This window comes from Desmodus rotundus, chromosome 9 (assembly GCF_022682495.2).
Source record: "Desmodus rotundus isolate HL8 chromosome 9, HLdesRot8A.1, whole genome shotgun sequence".
Lineage (NCBI taxonomy): Eukaryota > Metazoa > Chordata > Mammalia > Chiroptera > Phyllostomidae > Desmodus > Desmodus rotundus.
In genome coordinates, this window is record NC_071395.1 from 22,634,317 (window position 1) to 22,660,030 (window position 25,714).

The 25,714-nt window shown below is 37.0% G+C and overlaps 1 protein-coding gene and 1 pseudogene across 1 annotated transcript in view; both read left to right on the plus strand.

The window, feature by feature from the left end:
• The window catches only part of LOC112312329 (protein FAM204A pseudogene), a 32,289-nt pseudogene extending 27,831 nt beyond the window's left edge, over positions 1-4,458 (plus strand).
• The window catches only part of MARCHF1 (membrane associated ring-CH-type finger 1), a 538,948-nt gene that overhangs the window by 76,880 nt on the left and 436,354 nt on the right, over positions 1-25,714 (plus strand).

Consider the following 25,714-nt stretch of genomic DNA (forward strand, 5'->3'; position numbering starts at 1 on the left):
TTCTAATTAGGAGCTTTACCACACAAACTTCACATTAGTTTTTTGGCGTAACATAAATATTGCACATTTTTTGTTTTTCAGTTTCCAAGATGTACAGTTAGCCATTTTTTTGGTCTGTGGAATTTTTAAAAGTAACTTGTAGTTAGCTTCTCTTTAGTTTACTTTGAAATAATTATTGAATGTTCTAATTTTCATTGCTCCTTGGTTTTTGGCATTAATGATAGTACGTCAGCTCTGTGTATGGGAGGCTTTCACGTCTGCAGATTCAACCAACCACAGATCAAAAACAATTTTTAAAGGTATGTTGTTGCTGCCATGTTATGCCTATGATGGTTATGTCTGTACTGAGCATGTACAAACTTTTTTATTGTTGTTATCCCCTAAACAATATAGTATAACAACTATTTACATAGCATTATATTATAATCCTCCTGATTATAGGAAGAAGTAAGTATAAAGGAATAAGTAACAATTGCTTTAAAAATGAGACATCCCCACTAATATTTTTGACAAATGTTTCTCTGAACTTACATGGCCAGTAGTAAACATTGGACAATTCATTATCTCCAGGAAACATTGCAGAAATTCATTACTGAACTTCTTTAAGGTCATTTTTCATTTATTCTTTTTCTGTTTATTTTCTTCTTGATGTGTAACAGAATTATTTTGCATATGGAAATTTAGGTTGAGTTTCAGAAGCTGCTTGAGAATTTGTCTGAACCTTTGATAACATGAAGTGAAACTGTAGAGGCACAAAAAATATTTTCTGAAAGAGCATCATAATCACTTTTATACCAGGAATCACTGTCACCATCGTTGTTGTAACCATTGCGCAGCCATTGCTGTGCAGACATTTGAAATGCTTTAGTGATGGAACATTTGCCCTCACAGTGCACCTAGGGATTCGTGCATATAGTTTGATTCTTTTGTTAAGTGCAGCTGCTGAAGCTCCAAAATGGTAAGAGACTTGCTCAAGGTCACACACACAAAATTAATAGTGGAGTTAGAGAAAGAACTCACAGAATTACATTACCAGGTCAAGTATATTAGTCACTAAATAACCTTACTCTTCCATCAGTGTTTAGTGGAAAAATTGTGTGCCACAATTTGCTATACAGGCAATATTGTAGTGATAGTATAGGTCAATTGTTCATTTCCTCTAGGTCCTGATCTTTGTGTAGCTGTAAGCAAATCACTTTAATCTCTTGATCTTTAATGGTGTGATATTGTTTACCAATTACTTCCTATGTTTACTAAGTGTGGAGGATTCTGAGGTGATATGGGTGGAATGTATTTTCCAGTATGGCCTCAACAACATCTCACCTTGCAAGTGCTCTTGACCAATGGGACTTTGCCATTCCCCTATCAAGGGTGGAGGTCTAATTCTTCTCTCCTGAAATCTGCGCTGCTCTTAGTGACTCACTTGGAACCAGTAGCATGCTCCAAAGCCGATGTGGCGTGAATCCCCACACGAGGTCAGAAGAAGCCCTGAAGCATCTGCCTTGATGATCTCTTGGAGCGCTCACTCTGCCTTTCAGATTCTCTCTCTGGGAACCCTGGCTCTTCCTGAGATTCCCAAGTCACCCTAAGAGGCCACATGTAGCAGTGACAGTCCTGGCTGAGCTCAGCTTTTAAATCATCCCAATTCTAATGCCAGACTTTATGAGAAAAGAAGCCTCCAGTTCTTTGAGTCACCTTCATTCCTTCAAGTTTTACCAGCTGAGGCCTCAGAGATAATCAGACTAGATGCAAGGCACCTGTACTGAACATTGTCCAAACTCCTAATCTACAAAATAAGCAAAAAAAAAAAAAAAAAAAAGTTGTTGTTTCCGCTACTAAGTTTGGGGAATTTGTTAGGCAGCAATAGATAATTTGAACAGATGATAAAAAACTCTTTGAAAAGAAAGTTGTTATTTGAGTAATATCTACCTCTTGATATCTCTGTTGGAGCAGAGAAGCTTTGCTGGTGCAAGTGCATAGGTAGGTAACTGCATCACCACCATCCACGTGTGCTGAGAGATTCTTACGCACTGGGCCTCCTGTCCCAGACTGTGAGCAGACTGAGCAGTCATACCTCCTTTCCATTGCACTTAGTTGTCTCCGCAACAAATTCTACCCACTCGAATCCACAAAACGGAGACTGTAAGCACTGGTCTGTGAAGTACCTACAGTGGTGGGGGGCAGTGGTCTTTGAATTTGGGACATGCCCACCATGATTAATTTTTCTTGTAGAAAGGACAGAGATTGGGGTTGATTCTGAGGCTGAAGCATCTTGGAAAACAAAAACCTGGGTCGGGAAGGGGAAGTCCTGGCCCTTACCTAGAGAATGCCTTAGGGGGCCGTCTGTGTCTAGCTGTTCTTTGAATATCTCTTCCCCAAAGAGTTCAAATAATAGTAAAAGGATTAAAATAAACCTCTGAAGAGAGAATAGCGAGATATTGACGAATACATATATCATCATTCCATTTTTGTAAACGTGTGTGTGCACACACATGCACACCCATATACTTGCATAAAATCTATGAAAGAGTAAAAACCAGTCTTTAAGGGAATACAGCACATTGTGGAGAATGGCTAAGTATCTCTTGGATAGAATAGATCAGTGGAGAGGGCAGGTTAGAAAATGGGAAGTACATTTGTCTGTCTCTTTGTCTTCTCACTTTCTCTATTTCTCTCTTCCATTCTCCCCTTTTTTCTGAATATAGTAGAATCAAAACGTTACAGCATAGATCTCAACATAGATCTCATCATAGAGCTTGTGGATCTGTATCATTAAAAACTTGGCTTCCCAAAAGACACGTATGTTTGCCGTTTTATCAGACACCCCTCGCGTGCCACTGAAGATGCTCTCTGTGTCTTTTGTTTCAACCATTTCTAAGTGACTCAGCACTGCAGAGGCTCTGGTAGACTTCACTTAGGTGCAGCCTGACAGCCCCTCACCATATGCCTTCACCTAAGGGCTTCCTTGTTCACTCCAAGTGGGGGCTGCTTAGCACTCATGTAGTTAAAACTCAGAAGTGTGAGGGATTTAACAGCCATCACAGAAGATTTTGACAAGTGAAAAAGGCAGACAGTAGATAAAAATTTCCCCCTTTCCTGGCCCAGATGGAATGTCCCAAGGTGGAGCTCACGTGGCCACTCAGGAGACAGTCCTGTAAGATTGTAGTCATGTTCCGCTATGGCCAGTTTGAGAAAACATTGTCATATTATCACTTCCTTTTGCTCTTTTTCACTTCCCTTGTCTGACACTCCTGTTGGCTGGGATTGCATTTCTGTACAAAGTAAGTAGTAGCATACAAGTCTATGCTTCAGGTTCTGTTGCCTGTTGAACCCTGTATAAGATACATAAAAAAGAGGAACTTCTTAATTTTTAAAAAGCCCTCTTAGCCAAACCTCACACCTGTCTCATCTTGACAAACTGTTGTCAAAAAAACTAATTAACATGTGGCCAAGTAATAATCACAGGCTTGAACTCAGGGTGTCAATGTGTGCTTAGTGACCACTGGGCCAAAATATCAAATGAAAACTTTTGTATAAACACATAAAAGTGCAGAGGGTAAAAATTAAAATTTCATTACAGTGGAAGCCATTTCTTGGTAGAGTATTGAAGGGACCAAGGATAAGAATGGCTAGGGAGCACTTATTTCTAAGGAATGAAGAGGCAGGCAGAGGAGGACGTGAATGGGTCCTATTAAGAATGAGGGTGGGGTGTTCAGCTGGCTGTCGCACAGCTGCTTCCTGGCCTAACTGAAAGTGATGTCAGGTTGAATTCTGAAGATGAAGCCACATTAGAACTTTAGACTTAATTTACAGGAAGATAAAGAAGATGAGGCCATTGCAAAAACAGAGGTCTTAGATTTCCCTACGGATGGATCAAACCCTGAAGCGGAAGCCAATGTAAATGTATGTAAGAGGGTCCTTCTGCAGTTCCCTTCAGTGTGTGGATTACACTTCAAGGGCTACTTAAGAAACATGCTGAACAAAAAACCTCAACTTCAAGATTCAGAAGGAAAAGATAGAAAATGCTCCAGAATAGGTAAAGTGAACTGAAGAAAATACAGTGAACAGTTCTCAAGTGAAACCGGTGGATAGAGTTTACTCAGTGTTTTATAGTCAGTGATAGGTTTGAACTCTGTTAAAAATGAAAAAAATTGATAGGTTGGGCCTTGAAAAGACCATAGTCCAGGCTGTGGATTGGGATATTGGGAAGGCTGAGGAGCTCAGCCACTAGCTAGCTGTTGGAGAGCTTAGTGTAAAGATTGCCCAAGAAGTTGCCTGCCACAACACTGTAAAAGCCAAAAAGGATGCTGAAGATATACAGGCTGCTTAAAAAAAAAGAAAGTCACATGGGGCTTTGAAGCAAAGAAGGGATAGGTAACCAAAAGCAACACGGGGTTTGTATGTAACTTGCCAGAGTTCTTCAAGTCATTCGACTCTTTTCTTGACTTTTTATCTTAGTTTTCAATCTCTCAATTTACTGAAAGAATTTGTTATGTTAAATATGTCAGGCAATTAACAGAAATAGAAAAATAAGTATAAATTTGGGGGTTGATTATCGAATCTTTTCAATCTTTTTCTGAAGAGTTTATCCCATTGAAGAGAGTGAAATGGAGCATACTGTTACTCGTACAAGAAATCTAAGCATACCTATGGGAAAAAAGATAGAATTTTATTTATTTTTATAGACCTACAGTATAAAATCAATCTTCTTTTCATCTATTTGGCATAGCATAGCCAGTGAGCTCCTTGTGCTTCTTATTTGTGATCACTGTAACTGCGCATACTCTGGAATTGTGTTTTTAAGATTGGCATTTGTTTATAATGGATTACTCATAGGTACACGAAAATTTTAATTGCTATTATCTTTACAAAGGACTTTATCTTAATGTCAGTAAAAGTAATTATTGGCTCTTTATTGAAGGCAGTAGAGTTGATACTTTATGATCACATAATAAAAGCAATTAACTAATTTCTGTGTACCTTAAGATAAAATATTACAATAGAAAAGGACAGAATCTAGTATTTGGAGGGTGATTTAAATTCAACTCTGCCTGGAAATGTCTTCCTAGATATCTCCCTTAGCCATGTCATTAAAAAAAAATTGAGATGATTCTTAGAAGAGAAAATGGTATAATTGTATTAGACAGTTATAACTGAAGAGAGTTATAACTTTGAACCTTCAAAAATGAGCAGTGGGAGTGATGGGAGAAATCCAGGAGGGGTTGGATGTCCGGTAACAGAATTCAAATGGTGCAGACATGCAGAGCAAGATGAAGAATGAAAAGTCTCCATTGGAATTGGTCCTGGAAACTAGTCCAGGCATCAGTATTTATTGGGGAAAGTCATCTCTAAAAAATGGCTAAAGTCCTTTCAAAGTAAAACTAAGTATAATAATAAAATGTATTCACATTACCCCACATGCTGGTACTTAGTGGTCATATCTAATGAATTGTTTACTAATAATATTCTAATGGAAAAATTCTGGACTTCATGTGCTAAAATGAGTTTAAGAACATCATTAAGGCATGGGGATAAACCAATATGGCTAGTTGGTGGCAGAGCCGAGGTAGGAGTCCAGGTCTCATTGGTTCTTATTCTTTATGTTCCTTGAAGTTGTACAGTCCTTGAAATGACCAGGTTTGTATTATTTGTCCTATGTGTCCAGTGACTATCTTAAGGCATGGCACCTAGAAAGTACTCAATGAGCATTTACTGAAATAATGAATAGTGCATGATATATGTTTAAAGCAAAGGTGTTCTCTTGCTATATTTGAACATATACTTAGCACTGCAAGGTATGGAAGAAAGAAATGCTTTCTGTAAGATAATAGTGTTCAATTAAGAAGGCTTTCTTGCTGTCAGAAAGATTTTCATTGATATGAAATCAATAGTAAGTTCTGTGAAATTGCTAGAGAGGTCAAAGAAATGGAAAAAAAGAATGAAACACACACACACCTTTTAAAAAAGAATTCTCTGAGGTTTCAGGTTTTCAGGAGCTGGTCTATTTTAGCATCAGCGCTTATACCACATCATAGGATTATAATGGGAAATGGTGAAGAGCTCATGCTTTAGGTGGGTTACCAAAGTCTCTAAGTATGAAGCATTTTCAGGTTTTTGTCAAAACACTTCCTTGCGTTCAAAGCATGTGTAAATTACTGGAAATGTACTGCTGCCTGACAAAGCCATCTGTAATAGGACAGGAAAATCAAAGATGTCAAGGACTGCGTCACTATAGTCAAACCATGTGAGAAAGAAGATCTCTAGGGAGGCATCTTTTTCTACAAACTACTGATATTTTTAAAAACTTCTCAAATACTGAAGTCTCATAATAAAATATGGGACTATTAGCAAATTTTGAAATAATGTTTTTTAAAACTACAGTAAAAGGCCTCCAGTATCTGGCATGCAAGCGATAAATAAGTGAAATTATGCCTTTATCCAAACAAAATGGATGTCCCCAAGTTCTTGCAGGAAAGCTAACACACTTAGATGGCGACCCGGCCACTTTGCCCTTCATTCAGGACGTAGTCACTTTTACTGATATGCAATTTAAATAGAATCTCAGGCTGCAAATTAAGGCAGATGACAGGAAAGCTTTATAAAATAAAAGGTTTGACACTAATGGAAAATCTCATTTAACTAGAAATACAGGGTGAGGCGAAAGTAGGTTTACAGTTGCATGTGAAACAGAGTTTGTTCTTGTATTATTATTTATAATTTTGTGTTACTTTTCCATATGAACAACTGTAAACATACCTTTGCCCTGCTCTGTGTAAGTAGCTGATTTGACTAGAATTTGGCTAATTAAGATTTTATTTCATTTCTTTATAATTACACATTACTTCATTAAAGACATGGTTTCTTTTTATAGAAACTCAGTTTTCAGATTCAGTTGTAATATTGTACTTAAAAAAATATCTTTCTTAACCATGTTTTTGTCTATGTTAGAAACATCTAAGCCTGCAGAGATTTTGTATGATTATTTGAGCAAACTGATGACAATTGCCAGAAAGCAAAATCTCAATGGATTCAGAAAATGCTGTGGGAAATGGCAGTTTTGTAACTTACTTTATACATTACGATCAAAGGAAGAGACATAAGGGGGTAGTTCTATGAAATTCTTGGTGGTAGGTTAGGGAGGTTGGGGAAAGCAAAGTGGTTGCAATGGGTGACCCCTGAGGGGTGGAGGAAGGGGATCGCTCTGGTGTTTCAAGGGTGTGCTATTGTAGATGCAAAAAGACAATAGACAGGCTCAGTAAGGTGAAGGTTGACCTTTGTCAAGGAAGATAATGCTCTAGGACATGACTACCTGCCATGACTTGCTTTTAATTAGAAAGTTTTCATTTCAGTCCATCCTGTGTGGATACTTTAGGTCTCTGGGTTTGTAAGGCCACCATGCAGGCCTCCCCTGAGTGTGACAAGTTTAATATATGGTCCCTTTTCTTCCACATTTAAAAGAAAACATGGAATAGGTAAATAGAATTTTTAAAACTTCCTTTTATAGATGTTATTTAATTTTATGTCTACCTTCTGAGGAAGAATTAAAGGTATAAATAAATACAAATTTACTATATTAGTAATCAAAATGTCATGTCATCCAAGGATATCATATCCTCTTATGGAGGACTCAGTGCTTTAGAATGTTTGAATATCCCTGGTGTTCAACCCAAAAGAACCTATGTACCCCAATGTTCATAGCAGCACAATTTACAGTAGCCAAGTACTGGAAGCAACCTAAGTGCCTATCAGCAAATGAGTGGATCAAAAAAACTATGGTATATTTACACAATGGAATTCTATGCAACAGAGAGAAAGAAGGAGCTTATACCCTTTGTGACAGCATGGATGGAACTGGAGAGCATTATGCTAAGTGAAATAAGCCAGACGGTGAGGGACAAATACCATATGATCTCACCTTTAACTGGAACATAATCAACAACAAAAAAAGGAAACAAAATATAACCAGAGACATTGAAGTTAAGAACAATCTAACAATAGCCAGAGGGGAGTGGGGAGGGGACACTGGGGAGAGGGGTTTATAGGAACTACTATAAAGGACACATGGACAAAATCAAGGGGGAGGGTGGAGGTGGGGGAGGGAGGTGGGTTTGGCTGGGGTGGGGTGGAGGGGTGGGGAGAAAATGCAGACAACTGTAATTGAATAACAATGAAAATTAAAAAAAAAGAATATCCCTGGTGTTAAAAATATGTGCTGATCGTGGGGAAGAAGAAAAAGACAAGTCAGTTACATAGAGAAACAGCAGCAACACAGAGCAATGTAAACCCAGCCAGAAAGGCACGATTCATAGAGTGGTCAAAAAGAATTAAAGAGTGGCAGTAAGTGCTTCGTGTTCAAATGAGAGCTAAGCCGAAGCCGTCAGATTTGGAAGGAAAGAGGTTTTGGTGTCAGTGAAGAATGTAACTTTCACTGGATTTTTGGTGCAATGGCCAGAGTTTTAAGGAGTTAAGGGTTAATAGGGAGGTGAAGTCTTGTCATCAGAGATGTGATTCACTCAAAGATTTGTAAATAAAACAAAGAAAATTAATAATTGTTAAATAATGTCATGGTCTAGGAGAACGTTGTCCAAGATGGTAGAGAATTGAATCTATTTGAAAAAGGTGCTTGGATTTGTAAATCTGAAGAACCAAACAAGAGATAGGGCAGTGGAGAGTTATATAATGCTGAAAGCCAAGGTGACACTTTTCTGGCATGGGGCTAAAAGGGATGAACAATGACCAGTGAAGTGGAGGAAATCTCAAATAGGAGAATCCATTGTCAGGACTGTATCAAATTAACCCAGTTTGTAGGGGTCTGAGAAAGATTACTGTCTTTAAATTTCAAAGTAATCATTTTGAATGTGTCCCAGCTCAGTCCTCCTTACTCACAAGCGCTGTCTTTATGAATCTCCCTACTCTCTAACACTGATTTGGGACCCAAAAGCAATGCCCTCAGCACTTGCACTGCTGTCCGCATGCACGAGGGAACAAAATGTTTGGGTCACTGATGCGCGTGTTCCCAGCTGAGGTCAAACAAGGGGACACTGCCTTCTAGTTCATCTCATACTGTGCAAGTCTTTTTTTGCAGTCTAGTGCCATGTTTTTTACATTTTTCTGCATTTTGTTGGTGTTTCACTGTTTAAAATGGCCCCAAGCATAGGGCTGAAGTGCTGTCTAGCATTTCCAAGTGCAAGAAAGCTGTGATGTGTGTTATAGAGAAAATATGTGTATTAGATAAGTGTCATTTGGGCATGAGCTATAGTGCTGTTAACTGTGAGTTCAATGTTAAAGAAGCAACAATATATACTCAACGAGAAGTCTTTCAACAGAAACAGACATAAAGCAAAGTTATTTATTTATCAGTTGATGGAAATGTGGCCAGATACTCACAGGGACCTAACCCACTATTTCCCCTAGAAACAATGGTTCAGTACTTGCTAATTCATTATCCACAGTGACTGTTTAGAACATAACTGTTGCAAATGACAAGAACTGACTATTAATAAATAGTCCATATTCAAATATGTTATTAAAATGGAATATTGATAATTCTTTAACATATTTTTTAGTTCTGTGTTTTATTCTACTGCAATATATTTTTGATGGGGGCATGGTAGTTAATAAAACATTTTTTATAAGTTCCTACATTGAAGCAAAGAAAATCTATTTATTATCTTTCCATAAAAACCTAAAATGATTATTTAGAAGAAACACTATAATATTTCTTCAATTGTTATAGATCTCTCATAAAATGAGCTATTAAAACTGGCTTGTGTGTTAAATGTCTTAATATCTTAAAAAGTATTTTAAATGTCTTTATCACCTTATATGCCATAGATAATATAATATTGGTATGTGTCTTTTCTCCACATGAGTTTTATTTCTACTACAAATTCATTTCTAAAATTGATCAATATGGACAGTTCCTTAATGTTTCCTTAGCCTTCTGTTTTATTGGTTCAGCAGTCTCTTTTTCCTATAAACATCTGAGATAATGTTACTGTTTATATCATCAGCTAGAAAACCCGATAGAGAAGCAAAAATATTTCAGGAAAGTGAGATTTATAGTAGTTTTTGTAGGAACTATGGAATACAAATTATTGAGAACGACCTTCTTATATCTATGCCTCTGCTGCCCTCCGAAGAGAGATCACATAATGAATCAGTGAAAGTAATTCTTGTTTGAATTATAGGACTCAACACAAGACAGCATGCTTAATATTTGATACAGATCCTTCTGAGAATTTAATAGATAAGCACAGACTGTTCTTCAGTTTAATGGGCATTTAATAAACCATATAAGGTTAAGTGGAATATTTCTGTGATAAAAAGGTAGGAATGATTGAAGAAAGAAGAGATCAGATGAAAACTGCAAGCTCATTAGAGGCTGGAGTCAGAACCACTCAGCTAAGCCACTCCCAAATTCCTGACCCTCATAAAGTGTGTGAGATAGTTAATGCATGTTGTTTTAAGTGTAACAATAAATAATACATATTATTATTACTTTGGATCAAACATTTAAGTGTATCTTAGCTTGTATTGATCAGTGCAATTTATAAGAAGGCGTAACTGGAACAAGGTAAAGTTCCGGAATTCTCAGAGCATCCGGAAGATGCTTACTCCTGAGGGCATTGCTACCTAGGTATCAGGGGGCAGTAAATATATAAAAATAGAAACAGACAACAGACTAGAAGAAATAGAATACATACTATGTTGCATCCACTGGTGTAAAAAGCCTGGATGTGAAGTGGAGGAAGAACAAAAAGAACAAATGTATTTTCTTTATGCCAAATTCTGTGTATTAATGGGTTATTCACTAATAGTTTCCTATAGTCTTGGTGGAGAAAGAAGAGCAGTAAAGAAATTAAACTAGAACTTAGGACGTAAAGTATGACTTAAACTTCATAAGGAGTTCCTGGATCTCAGTAGGGGAAAAATATTAGGACTAAATTTTTGGTTAGGTTCAAAATTTTTCTGAAATGTATTTACTCTTCTAGTGGACCTCGTACATTCTAACTCACATGAAATATTCTAAAGTGTGAGTTGATGCTTTTGTATATTTTTGTTCTGTAGCATGATCTAAGATTTAGAATTTGAGATACAGGGAGATAGAGACTATTTCCATAGTCCTTGTATATGAGAAAGACAGGAAGTAAGCTAGATATATCAAGAATATTTTCTTGGAAAGCTGACAGTATACTCATGAGGAGAGAGTATTTTGGGAGAGAGAAAGATTAAGACTAGAGGAAAACTTCTAGAGGATGTTTTTATTTAAGGAATGTGAGGAGAAGGGTGTGAAGGATGGCAAATCAGAGATGAATAGTAGCAGGAAAGACGGAGGATAGAGTTTTACAAAAGTGTACCTCAGCTTGATTTAAGCTATGGAAAAACTTATTTTGCTATGAGGCCACATTTTTTCTCGTCGGGTCCCAGCAAGGCCTGTCAGGATCTGTTTGACTCAGTGACGCTGCTGCATAGATATTCAGCTGCTGGGGTAAATACAGACTCTGGGGAGGGTAGTTCAAGAGGAAATTCTTCCCATTTTATCTGATACTGAAAATCTTTTTAACAATTCTGTGTCTTTGATTTAGGATTTAATGGTGCTTCAAAATCACATCATTTTCATTGTATATTTCCTGGATTTAAGAGATTAAGGAGAATTAGTTCTAATACTAGGATATAACTTGAAAAAGCTTTTGCAAGTAAATCCATTATGAAGTTTTATCATCTTTATCTTTGACTGTTTCCCTTGGAAGTGCATTAATATACAGTTGTCCCCTCTTATCTGCAGGGGATATGTTCCAAGACCCTCCATTGATGCCTGGAGCTGCAGAGAGTAATAAGCCCTATAAATACTCTAATTTTTCCTGTACATACATACATACCTCTGGTAAAGTTTAATTTATAAATTAGGCAGAATAAGAGATTAACACAATCATTGATAATAAAATAGAACAGTTATAACAGTATACTGTAGTAAAAGTTAGGGGAATGTGCACTCGCTTGCTCTCTTTCTTTTTCTCTGTCTCTCTCTCAAAATACTGTACATTTTCAGGCCAGGTTGATGGTGTGTAGCTGAAACCATGGGAAGTAAAACCGTGGGTGACAGAGGACTACTGCAATGCATTTTGTCAAGGAAAAAAGGACAAGTAGGCTGAAACCCACTTGGTCGTTGATTATAACTGTCATAGATGCGTCAATAAAATAATTTCAATGGCTAAAGCAAGTTAATAGATTAAAGATTTTGTTGTTTTATGATCATCTTTTGTACATTTTATTTTGAAGTTTCTAACAAAGTAATAATCTATAGAAAAGATACATATGTATTACACTATATCCTTGTAGGCTTGTACCATAAGTAGCTCTTGTATAGTTTATTCAGTATAAGCATACATTATGACTTTAGATAAAGGTATTAGAAGGCTATCAAATTAAATATTTTCTATTGTTTATTCAGATATTAATAATCTAACTTGTTAAACCATTCTGTAGCATCCAGTAGGTAATATTTACTTTTCATAGTAATTCCAGATGGGCAAGAATTCCAGTGTGCATTTCCCAGAGGTTTGCCTACTTCATCTTAATTCATAATGTCACTAATAGAACTCAGTTGATAGAGACATTTTGGAAACAAACATTTATGGTGGGTAAGCATAAATTCTCATTTTTTAAAAAATATTTTATTTAATTATTTTTAGAGAGAAGAGAAGGGAGGGAGAAAGAGAGGGAAACATCATTGTGTGGTTGCCTCTTGCATGCCCCCTACTGGGGAACCTGGGCCACAACCCAGTCATGTGCCCTTACAGGGAATCAAACCAGTGATCCTTTGGTTTGCAGGCTGGCACTCAGTCCACTGAGTCACACCAGCCAGGGCTAAATTCTCATTTGAAAAAATACTTCAAGAATAATTTGTCATCTGATTTGAAATTCTATTTATAATATTCATGTGGCAACTAAATCATAAGAAAAACTTAGTGCCAGGAATAATATTTAAGACTTGTGAGGAATTTTCAGTGTTTTATAGCAATGGACACATGTGTAGTATAATAACTTTTCATATTAACCTTCAAAAATTAGCAATCATTTTTGTTCAGCATTCAAGTGAAGACAGTGATTAATTAGAGCCAAAAGATGATGAATGAAAATGTGTTGCTGATTGAAATTAGCTTTCACTCAAATGCGTATTGACTTTGTTCTTTGTGAACTAATCAAGCTCATCATGTAAGTGGTTGCCTTCTTTCCTTTAGAACAGATTCCATGTAAATGAAATGTGATGACTTAATTCCAAAATTTCTCACTGGTCAGTCACCCTATTATTCATTTTATGATACTGTTATGTGAGTTAACTCAAGACCTTGTCTGATAATATGACTAGGGGTCATGCAGTCATTTACATGGTAATTACAGGATCAAATCATATAAGTTGTTCAAAATCAGTCAGAAGAGCCTGAACATAGAGTTGGTTATAGATTTAAGAACTTATTCTCCTGTCAAAGTGTATTCCTCTCCCGTACCTCCGTGAGTCTGACCTGTGATGTGAGTGCCTGGGGAAAAAGTACAGAAGAAGAGAATCCAATCCGTTGATAATGTCACGTTGGGTGTCAGTGTAATTTGGGTTGAGAGCTGGGAGCAGAAGACAGGACATGTGGCCTAAAGCCATTCGTTTCAATCCTCAGCTATTAGTCCTGTCCTGCATATCAAAATGCCCACATGCATTTATAACTTTTCATGTCTGTTCTCCCTCTTAGGATGTGTGTGTCAAGCACTTCAGAATGTCCTCTTCACACATCTCTGCTAAACTTAAAAGATGACATGTTAACTGTTCTGAAGTTTGAAGGATTTACAGATTTGCTTTACCAGCATTGAAGTTGTGAGAAGGGGAACCATATGATGATATGCCAGGAATGCTGTGGGAGAACTTTCTGTGGAGACTGGGTTGGGAGGTCTGTACTTGTATTCTACCTAAAAACTTTTTTTTCCTTCTTCTTTTAAAAATGTCTTTTATGCTTTTGTTTTCTCCATCAAAGCAACATAGAATTGTGGTGGAGACAGAATATGGACAGAATTTGGCAAGCTGAAGAAAATATATCATTTCCTTGTATTCCTTACTTTAAGTCCCACACTTTCATGTCCATCCACATCTTGTTCATTAAGCTAGGATTCTATTGCATGAAAGGAGAAAGTAGGATTCCTTAATCATTTATGTCCTATTTTTATACATGCATTCTTCCCGTATTTCTAGGTAGCGATGCTTTCAGGGGTAGGATTTTTCTGATAATCCCTGGAAAGTTCAATATTCTGCTTGTTTGAATTAATACTTCATTATTGTCCCACAAATCAGTACACTGAGCAATAAAAGTAAATGCACAAACTCTTTACCAAAAATAATAATAGTAGCATATATTATTTATTGCTACATAACAGATTACTCCCAAATTTAGCAACACAAAACAACTTATGAGTGGCTTAAGTGGGTGGTTCTGGCTAAGAGTTTTCAATGCATTTGTAGCCCAAAGGTCATTCTGAGTGACAACCAGCTGGAGGCTGAACTGGGGCTGGAGGTTCCACTTTCAAGAAGGACCACTCCCATAACTGTTGACCAAGGGCTCAGTTTATTATTAGCTATTGGCAGCTGTCCTCAGACATGTGGGCCATTCCCTAGCGCTGCTCACAGCATGGCAGTTAACTTTCCCTAGAGTGGCGATCCAAACCGCACCATGGAAGGCACACAGTCACGGAGATGGCTCTTATGACTTAGCCTCTGCAATTGCACACTAACACTCCATCTTATCCTATTCATCATTGGAAGCAGGCACTAAGTCTCCCCTACACTCCAGGAAAGGGGAAGCAGGCTCTGCCTTTTAAAGGGAGAAATATCAAAGAATTTGTGGACAGTGAAAAACTAATATACAACACTACTGTTGATAATGGGTAACATTTAGTCAGAGTTTATAGACACCATTTTCACTAAGCACAAACTAATTCTATGTAACCTCCCTTTCTACCTCAAATTTGCCTGATGCACTCAGATGCCCCTGCCTTAGCATGTACTCTCAAATCTGTGACATCCTTCTTTCCTTTCTTCCTCTTACTGTTCTGATTTAAATACCAACTTTTTTGTCTCTTGATTTTATGACAGGGTTCTTTCACGTATTACTTTGTCCTCTTCTGCCTTTGTTAAGACTGGCATTTGGTATACTAACCCCAGAAACATGTTCGCTTTCCCTGATCAAGAAGGCCAATGGATTTATACCCATTTGTTCACATGACCTAAAATTTCTCAAGCAATTCATAGTAAAAGGACTAGAAAATAAAACTGCATCTTCTCCTATTTTTCACATCTGAAGGCAAGGGAATTGTGGAGGGCCATGAATTTCCTCAGATGCTCTTGTAATAATTAAAACATAAGAGGAAGTCAGACATATATGTGTACTCTGAGTTCATTCCTGGTGGGTGTACGAAGAAAAGGTACATATCACCCCCCCCCCAAACCTTATAGATTTGACCATCATTCAGCCTAATGCTGTTTTGGAGTCAGCTTCATGGTAAACCAAATGGTTCCATGTGCAGATTAACTGCTAAAGAGAACTTTTCAAAGTTAAGGCTGTTAACCATGATAAATGGTTAACATTGTCAAAAATAAAGTTACTTATTATAACATCCCATTTAACCCAATGAGGGGAAACTCATGTTTAATTGAATCTACACCTATTACCTAGTAGATTTAGGGTTTTTTAAGCTAATAGGGCCATATAAGCTAAATACAGTGACAACAAAGGAAATTCAACCCTCCACTATAGAATCTAGACTGCGTGGCTTGGTCAACTAACTGGGATGCTTCCCCTCAAGTGGAAATGTGGTCTAAAGCAACAGCATCATCATTATCATCAGTTAATATTCATTCAGAACTTATTATGTAATATTTTCATTCTGAAATTTAACTATAAAAACATGTGTATAAATGTATCCCCTTAATATAGTCATTGTATAGATGAGAACACCAAGACATAGAGGGATTAACTGACTTGTTCAAGGTTTTACATTTCTAGGAAAAAATAAGAGGGGACTAAATCCAGGATTCCTATGTTGTAAACGCACCATGTTAATACCATCCTTGGACTGTGCCATGGTGCTCCCACCACATATGAACTGCCTTTATCAGCCATATTGCCTCGACTTCCCATCACGGTGTGATAAGATATCTATCTTCTTCCCAAACACTTGGCAAAGAAGTTCTGTATTTGGCTGAATGTACAGATACAGATTTTTTTTATTAGCATCCTTGGGTAGGCACGCTAGAATATGGTGGGAAGTATCCAATTCTGCAAGAATACTCCTTTTGTCTTCCTCTTCCACATTATTATTTTAAAATTTTAAATAAAAGGACCCTGGTAGCATAGTGAGTAGCTTTGGCTAGTTTTAACACACTTGTCACCATCGCTGCCTTTATCCCTACCCCCAACCTCTAGCATAGTCTGTATGAGGAAGGCTTCCTGGCATCAAATAGTAGCAAGTACCATCTCCTTCTAATTCTTTGACATCCTGACATTGACCATAGTGTTTGGGTCACCGTTAACCAGTTTGTTATTCAGTGCTCCTTGATTGCTATGATTTTTTATATCTGCGCTTCAACAACGCATGTTTATTTTCTTTATTTAAAAAAATCTTTATTGTATTTTTTCCCATTACCATTTTGTCCCCTTATACCCTCCCCCACTACCCCCAGTCACCACACTGTTGTCCCCCATCCAATTAAGTACTAACCAGGCCTGACCCTGTTTAGCTGAGATTGGAGGCGTTCAGGGTGGTATGGCCATAGCCCATACTGTTGTCCGTGTCCATGAATCCTTTTGCCATTTTGCTCAATCCCTCTACCCCATAACCTCCGCCCCCTTTAGTTGTCCTCCTGTACTTCATCTACGAGTCTGTCTCTGTTTTCCTTGTTAGTTCAGTTTGTTCATTAGATTCCACTTCTAAGTGAAATCATGTGATATTTGTCTTTCTCTGACTGGCTTATTTCACTTCGCATAATGTTCTGCAGGTAGTGTAACATAAGTTGAAATGAATCAATACAAACACAAACAAAAGAATTATGGAGCATCAGCTATATTCCAGATAATATCCCAAACTAAGTTCGAAAGCTGATTAATAGGGAAAATAGGAATGGACGCTAGGGAGCAGATGAGTATGCGTGTTAGGAGCTGATAATTATAGTCAATGGAAGAGTGCCATACTGTCATCTCAGTTGTTCTCTGGCACTCTTTTCATTTTCCTAAGCTAAATTGGTGTTACCTTAAAGGAATTGTGCAGCATGCGCCTGTCATGCTCACAGCAGATTGGGAGTTCCTGCAGAGTTGGTGTCAACATCTACAGCGTGCAGTAGTAGTAGAAGTTCAACTTTGCTTCCTGAAGCAAATTCTAGGTCAGTATCCCCAAGGAGTGAGCAGTGCGCTTCAACTTCCTATGTGGAGTTTTGCAACCCTGCAAATGCAAGGTCCACACGTTACAATTTTTGGTTCAGAAGAATCACGATGGAGCCCAGGTCTTTTTTTTTTTTTTTTTTTAAGTCTATGTGTGATTCTGATGGACACCTTGAACTGAGAATCACTGGCCTATAAGCTGAAGAGAAGGGATCAAGGGGAAAAAATAAGAATATAAAAAAAGAAATAAGACCCAAAATGGAAGATAATAAATGGTGAGGGTGAGTTGGTTGTGTGAAATATGTTGTATAACAGTTGATGGTGTAAAACTCCTCCCACACTTGCCATATCTTGATTTCCTAACACTGTTGCCATTACTTCCCTGCTAGGTGGAATGATTTTGAAATTTACTCAAAATAAGGAAAGATTGGAAGCAGAAAATAATAGTTATGCTTAAATTTATTCCTGCATTAAAACCAGTGGGAAATACTTCAAATGAGCGCTTAAGCCTGAAAACTTGGTGAAGTATTAGGAGTATGTTTCACTTATAAGAAGCTACTAAACTGGTTTTCCACGTGGCCATATCATTTTATATTCTCTGGTTCAAAGTAGACTGTGACATATACCGGGAGAGACATACACCACAGAGTCTGGAGTTGAAAAATGGGAGCAATGACATCTGTGAGGGAGGATTAGAGAAGTCTAGACAACAAGAAAAATTATTTTGGCCCTGAGAATTTGTTCATTTTGTTTTGATTTTACTTATAAAATGAAGGTTAGTGTTTAAAATTCAGATGCTTAGAAAAGTTAAAAAATAAACCTGAGATTTCACCACGCAAATAAAACTGTCATTAACGTATGCTTCACTTTACCCTTTCTCTGTATTAACTCATGTATTTGAGAAAATAGTCTATACATAATTTTATATGCTGCTTTTCAAGTTAATATTATATTAACTTTGATAAATTAGAGTTGTATCATGTTTTAAAATATTTTTATAATTATTATAAAGTTAATAGCTATTTATTGCCATTTTAAATACTCTCAATACCAAGCCAGGTCCCTTCTATAGGACCCTTTAGGTAATGTCTTAGACTTTGCTAATGTAAGTTATGTATTGAATATCATTTCATGTAAAACCACTTTCTATATTTTCATATTTTTATAGGGTAGATAATTAAAGAAGAGGTCTAGGTCAAAGTTTGGGAAAGTTTTTAATGCCAGTGATATGCAGATGGACTGGGGAGAGAAGAAAGGGGTGGGTAGAGATGTAAAAATAAGAGAAGAACGTAGAATTAAAATAGCAAGAGAGATAAGAAATCTAAGATTCCACATGAGTAAAATCACATGGTGTTTCCTTTCTCTGACTGGCTAATTTCACTTAATGTTCTCTAGGTTCATCCATGCTGTCACAAAGGGTAACATTTTCTTCTGTTTTTACAACTGAATAGTATTCCATTGTGTAAGTGCCCCTTAGTTATTTTATCTACTCATCTACTGATGGCCACTTGGGATCATCTATGAGATGAGACTCATAGATGGAAAGCAGGATGACAGCTAGTCGGGGAGGAGAGGTTAGAGGTGGAGGAATTGAGCAAAAAGGAAAAAGGATTCATGGACACGGACACCAGTGTGATGATTGCTGGGGGGAGGGAGGTATAAGGGGGACTAAATGGTAATGGAAAAGTTATAGTAATTTTTTTTTTAAAAAGAAAGGAACCTGAGATATGTATGGACAGTATCTAGTTCTTCGCTTTGACTGAGGAATAGTGCCCATGCTATAAAGGAGCTGAAATGTCCTGAGGCAAGACTAAACTTCCCCAAACTGGAATATTATTTTCTTTGGACGCTGCTAGTGGCTGACACTAGAGAGTGCTCTGGGCGTACATCAATGCAGAAACGTAATAACTGAACAAACAGTTTTTTGCAGGGATTTTCAGAGCCTTTAACATGTTACTGTGAATCATTATTCTCTACGATGAGAATATGACGGGTAGGGTTTCCTACAATTGTACTAAGGGACACTGTTTCTTAAGCTCGGGAATGTATTTCATGAAGCACACTTTCGAAAACCGGAGGCTCTGGCAGATGGGATTTGATTGATATGGAATTTGGACTTATTTTGATGGGCAGGAAAATCACCAGGGAGCCTCTCTGCTTATGTTTACAATAAATGGTGAATTTTTTATCTTCCTAAAATATTGGACTTGATTCACATAAATATCTGTTGGTTGAAGAATTAATGCGATCTATATTTTTCATCTGCTTTTCCAATAAGTTTAAGTTATTGCACTCATTATTCAATCTTTCAACTTTCCTGGAGCCTTTTGAGAAAATGCTCAAGTCCTCCAATGTCGCCATTAACAGCCCGCTATTGTCACCCTATGTATGCATTTGCATGGCAGCCCCTAGCTTCTCCCTTCACTATTTTAGTTAATTCAGGTAAAAAAACAATAAAATATTTCCTCCATACAGGTTTGCTTTTGTCACTCTATTTCTAAAACATCATTATTAGTTCAACTCCACAACATTCCCCTTGAGATTTCCCCTACTGTAGTATTCCTACATACTTTGTTATTCTACTGTGTGAGCAAATACATAGTTCATGCCCTTTATCAAATAATGCCCTTCGGGTAAGGTGACACATATCTTAAACACTGAACAATCATCATTTGTAAAATTATCATCAAAATGTACAATTTATTCTCACTGGTTTTGATTAGTCAGACATTTGTTCTAAATGATTATCTATCTATCTCCCTCCTTCCCTCCCTTCCTCTCATTTTCTCCTTCCCTATGCCTTCATTTTACTGTTTGTCAGACTCTGTAGAAAACCACTTATGGAAAATGCTGTCTATGAAAATATGGGTGAAATGCATCTTGCCTGCATAGACTAACAGGGGTCATCATTTCTGTTATCTCTATAAATCTACCCTAGTGAGCTCCTTTTCCTTTATAAAAGTACTTTACTTGCAGTCTAGTCTGCCTTATTTCTCATGTGAATAAACCACATATTTCCTTCACATCCTTGAAGAGCCACCTTTTTTGCGATGCCTTCCTGAAATATTTCCTGCAAATTAATTACCTCATACACTTAAAGCATAAAAACAATCTAAATGAATGGCAAAGCAGAAAAGGACACATGTTAATTTAAAATTTAAAATACTAAATATATCAACTGCTATTATGAAGAAAAAAGCATTGACAGCTGGTGTTCAAATACATATTTTTATTAAAATGGCAACAAAACAGTTTATATTTATCCTTCTAAAGAGAGTATAACCATAAAGTCTCCCTGCCTAACATAAAATTTCAATCCTTTTAGATTATTAAGTTATAAAGAGCTAATTTCTTGAGGAATATATATTTGAGAGAGAGAGAGAGAGAGAGAGAGATATCAATTGGTTGCCTCCTGTATGTGGTCTAACTGGGGAATGAACCCACACCCTAGGTATGTGCCCTGACTGGGGATTGAACCCGCAACCTCTTGATATATGAGAAGATGCTTCAACCAACGGAGCTACCTGGCCAGGGCTGGAGGATTTTTATAGCAGATAGCAACTATTTTCTCCCCATCATCTTGTCCTATTTGGTCTTTTTCTTTGCTACCTGAACCCTAATTTCTTTAGATACTGGCGTGTCCCTTGAGCTCAGGGGACATGGCTCAGGGAATGATGAAAATGTGTCCAAACCAGTCTTGATAAGCTCATTTTCCTTGGCCTGAAATTGCTCTGGAAGTAGACACTTGACCCAGTTTTGACAAATAAAATGTAAACAGAGCCTGTTGGATAGGAGAGTCATGCACCCTTTCTTTTTTCCTAATCCTGTTTCTGGCTCACTGTTTGGTCTCCTGTGGCTACTGTCATTTCGCCTCTCTTTCTTCATTCTCCAGTCTCATTTATGCAATACTATGAACTTAAAAGAGAGTTTTCCTGGAGGTCTGAGACAGAAAGCTTACAGCACAGAAAAGAACAAAAATACTACTTAACTTTAAATGCTGAACGCTATTATTCTTAGAATTTCATGGTCCATCTTCATTACAGAAAATGTCTTACTTGTTTCCAGTAAGGTCTCTCCATTATCTCTTGATATTTCATCATTGTTCTATTCTCAGGTGAATGCCAAGTACTTATTTTCCCTCTTTATAATTTTGTTTGCTTTATTATACAGGGAAATCCAGCACATTCTCTTAATATTTCTCATAAGGGCTCTGATTATCCAGTAAACCTGTCCCTTTTCAAACAATTTTAGAATATATTCTTATAGAAGAAGCCTAAGAAATCTACAGTGGAAATATTTCCCCTCCCCTGGATAGCAGAAGCTAGGCCATCTTTAACAAAAAGTCACCTTTCATTATATTTTTTCCTCTTTCAGTTACAAAATTGTACCTCCACTAAAAACCTTTCTCAACACCCTGCCTGCTCTATGGACATTTTCTCATCATGCTCGCAGATGGAACAGGAATACCGACCTGTGGGGGTCCACTTTTCAGGCTTCAGTTTGGCTACCTGGGGATGAATGTGTTCTGGAGCTGATGAGTCTGCTCGTGCCCTTTGCTTTCTACGAACCTTTAGTAATGCTTATGCATGGTCTGGGCAGAATCTGCTCCCGAGACAGGAGGAGACCCTCAGCGCTGGCACCTGGCACAGAGTTACCAAAGGCACCATGTCACTTATGGGACACACTGCCCTTAGTTACTTGATTATGATTATTTAAAAATGACTTTTAAAAAAAACCAAATCATTTCTCTGTTCTAATAGGCCCCCTTGATCCTTAATATTAACTGGCACTTGCCCCAAAACTTATGTAGAGCTTTTAGCATTTGATTGATGGATCAATGAATGATAGATGAATATGCAGAATTAATTTTTTGTTTGTTTGCTTAACAAATGTCTGAAAACTTTTGCTTTCAGGTGAAGTCTTATTTTATTTCAGGCTAAATCAATTAATGCCTACATCCGATCCTCAGCTAACAGGATGTAGGCAAGTGATACTTGTCCCAAAGTTGCTTTGAGAAGTTATCTGGTCTGATTGAGGATATCAAGAAAGACCAGGCTAAGCATAAGTGAATTGTAATTTAGTAATAAAAGTTAGTTAGGGGTAATGGAATTCTGTGCAACAGCAGAATAGAATCATTGGCAAGCGGTCGAGACATTGACAAATTGTAATCCCTAATAAAGGGAATGAAAAGGTGCTTCCTGTGAAAGTTCCACTTATTTCTAGTAGTTCTAATTCTGCATTTGTATTCCAGGCTATATGTATTTTCATGCCATTGGTTATGGTAAAAAAATGTCCTGAATATTTCTAGAACATTTATGTAATACATTTGGTAATCTGTAATTGTGGTTTTAAAAATTAATAAAAACTGATACCATTCTTGGGTCCCAATAGTTACTAACATTTATAGAGAAAGGTGTGTATTATCATGTTTTTAAAGTCAAGGATTTTCTCGGCCATAGCAGAGACCCTGGAAAAGCCCTGCTTTTGTATGACTTTCTCATGGAATGAGACCCCCATAGGTCACAGATAATCCCTTTCCTTTTTACACTGGTAAAAACTTACAGTATGAGCTCCATATGCTATCATGAAGCTCAAAATAATTAAAATTTAAATACTTTCCTTCATCAATAATTAATCTAATATAAGAAAAATGACTTTATTAATAGAAAAATTAACTAAACTTGATCATCCCTTTGTTAGCAATAGGGTTCCAACTAATTAAATTTTCACATAATTATTTTTTCAATCTGCTGCCATTTCTTGTAAAGTACATATTTTTCTTCTTTTTCCTTATTAGCATTGCATACCCTTTCACCTTAAATTGTGAGATTTAATGAAATACTAATGAGACTTTCAGATTCACAAGAATGTTTAACATTGTTACTTTCCAAGGCATTTAGAATAGGAAGCTGTAATTGCATATCATTTTTTTCTTTTGCCCCCCTGTTTTTCTTAAAAGACATATTTTTATTTCCAAATAAGTGAATCAACTGTCAATGTTAATACTTATGGTGTTTTCTTGGATAAAGGTCAAGGGTAAAAATGACTAAGCCATAAAGGGAAATACTTTCATATGTTCAAATGTTGGTAGCATAATAAATACATTTTTTCCACGACTTTCAATGCAGCTTAGGTTTGTTCTGTCCTATGTTGATGACCCCACGCAAAATTGAGTCCCAAGTATTCTCATTAATTATGTAGGCCTTATATAAGAGCCAACTTAAGCATGGAAGTAATATTTTTAGTACATTTTTACTGTATGTACTTTGATCATTTTTAATTATATTTTAGCAGATTTATCATATTATTGTTTATAGAGAAACCAGAAAGATAGCTCAGAATTTTCTCTAGCATGGTTGATTAAAATTGTTTTTACTGTTGTTACTTTACAAAGGTATACTTCATTTTATAACTCATCACTGCTAATGCTATACAATTCTTTAGGACAGTTATCAGTCCTCTTAATATTATCTTAGTGTCCTGGATATGCTTACTCAGCCTCATCTCTTCCTCCTCAGATCCCTTAAATTTTCAGTTCTTTTCAACTTCATTGAATTTTGTCAATTGAAATTCTGGGTTAGATCTAGCACAGTCAAATTACTTCAAGCGTCAGATAATAATGGGAAAATATGATAAGGGATTAAGATAAGAAATTTGTGAGGACTGTGGTGAATCATAGAATGTGTGCCTTACCTACAAGCATTAAAGTTTTAAAAAATATACTAAAACTTTCTGCCCACTATAGAAAACAAACCCGTGGCTAGAAGTTGCCCAATAATCTACCAATTTGAGACCTGTCTGAAAGTGACAAAGAATCTGAAGATCGGAGTATTAAGCACCTTGTCTAATGACACAGTCCTAGGGTAGGGCTATGAATTGGATCTAGATGTGTCATTTCCAAAATCTGTGTTCTAGCTTGATATTACATTATCATATCATCCTGGGCTTTTAAAAAATAGAGACATTTTCTTGGGGATAATGGGGGTTTAGTGAAGTGAAACGATATAAACAAAGGTATATTTTAGAGGGGAATTTTGTTTATACTAAAAAAATTGTAAGCTTGCAAGTATAACATGGTTTCATGTTAGCCAGATAGGAAGTTGTTAGAAATTTGTACAACAAATTATCCTAAATTTAGTAGCTTAAAACAACTTTCATTTATTTTCCCAGTTCTGAGGTCAGAAATCTGAGTAGTTACCACCCAAAAGTACTAGTGCAACTTCTGCTCCTAACACTACCACTTCTTTCTTCATTTTAGGGCCTGTACTAAATACCATTATTTGCATTAGCTCATTTCAATCTTGTAGCAACTTTATGAATTAAGTTTTTAGTGTCGTGCCCATTTTAAAGACGAGGGAACTGAACAGTGATGCTCGTTCAGATAGATTCTATCAGCCATCAAGTGAATCTCCCATTGCTGTTTCTTTTCCCACCTCACCTAGAAGTGGAAAGTAAAAAAAGACTTTCCCAGGATGAATAAAAAAGTAGAGACTATCCTCGCTATGCTGGAGCATTTTCTCTTCCCCACTCTAATGCATTAATGACGCCACTTTAATTTAGCTAAAATAGTGCCATCCTTTTTCCTGCCAAAACCACAAGAGTAACCTTTCATGAGAAATCTCCCAGTGTATCATTAATCATCTATGCAGGGAGACAAAAAACCATTATAAATATTGCAAGCAAATACAGAGAATTTGTTATGAAATTTTTGGGAGATTTGGAGAAGGGAGGAAGGTGATGTATTCCTGATATTAATAGCTGGTGGAAGCTCTTTTTACCCTTTCGGGATACAAAAGGAGAGAGTGGATAAACCAGAGTCCAAGAGCAGTTCTGCTGTTGCCCAAGTCCACTGATGTTCTGCACAAACTTCAAAGGCTCCTCAAGTCTCGAGCCACACACTGCTGACGACATGACTGACAGACACACCACCGGATGCAGGCAGATGAGGAGAAGTTTCTCTCCCACTTCTTGAGCTTTTTATTGGCAGAGCCCAAACTGATCTAGCATGAGAGAAAGTCAGACATGAGATTTGTAGGTTTTCCAGTGCCTTGGGATATAAAGCAGAATAAAAAGGAGCTGGAATGTAGCTACCAGCAAACAGTCAGATGAACAGCATACTGGGGGCAAATGCGGCAGGAATTGCTGTGCAGGATGTCCCCACCTTACAATAGTTCATCCCAGGCTTTTTTACTTTCTGACGGTGTGAAAGCAGCTCACACTCAGTAGACACCGAACTTTGAATTTTGATCTTTTCCTGGGCTAGTGATATATATGTGTGGTACAATACTCTCTTGTGA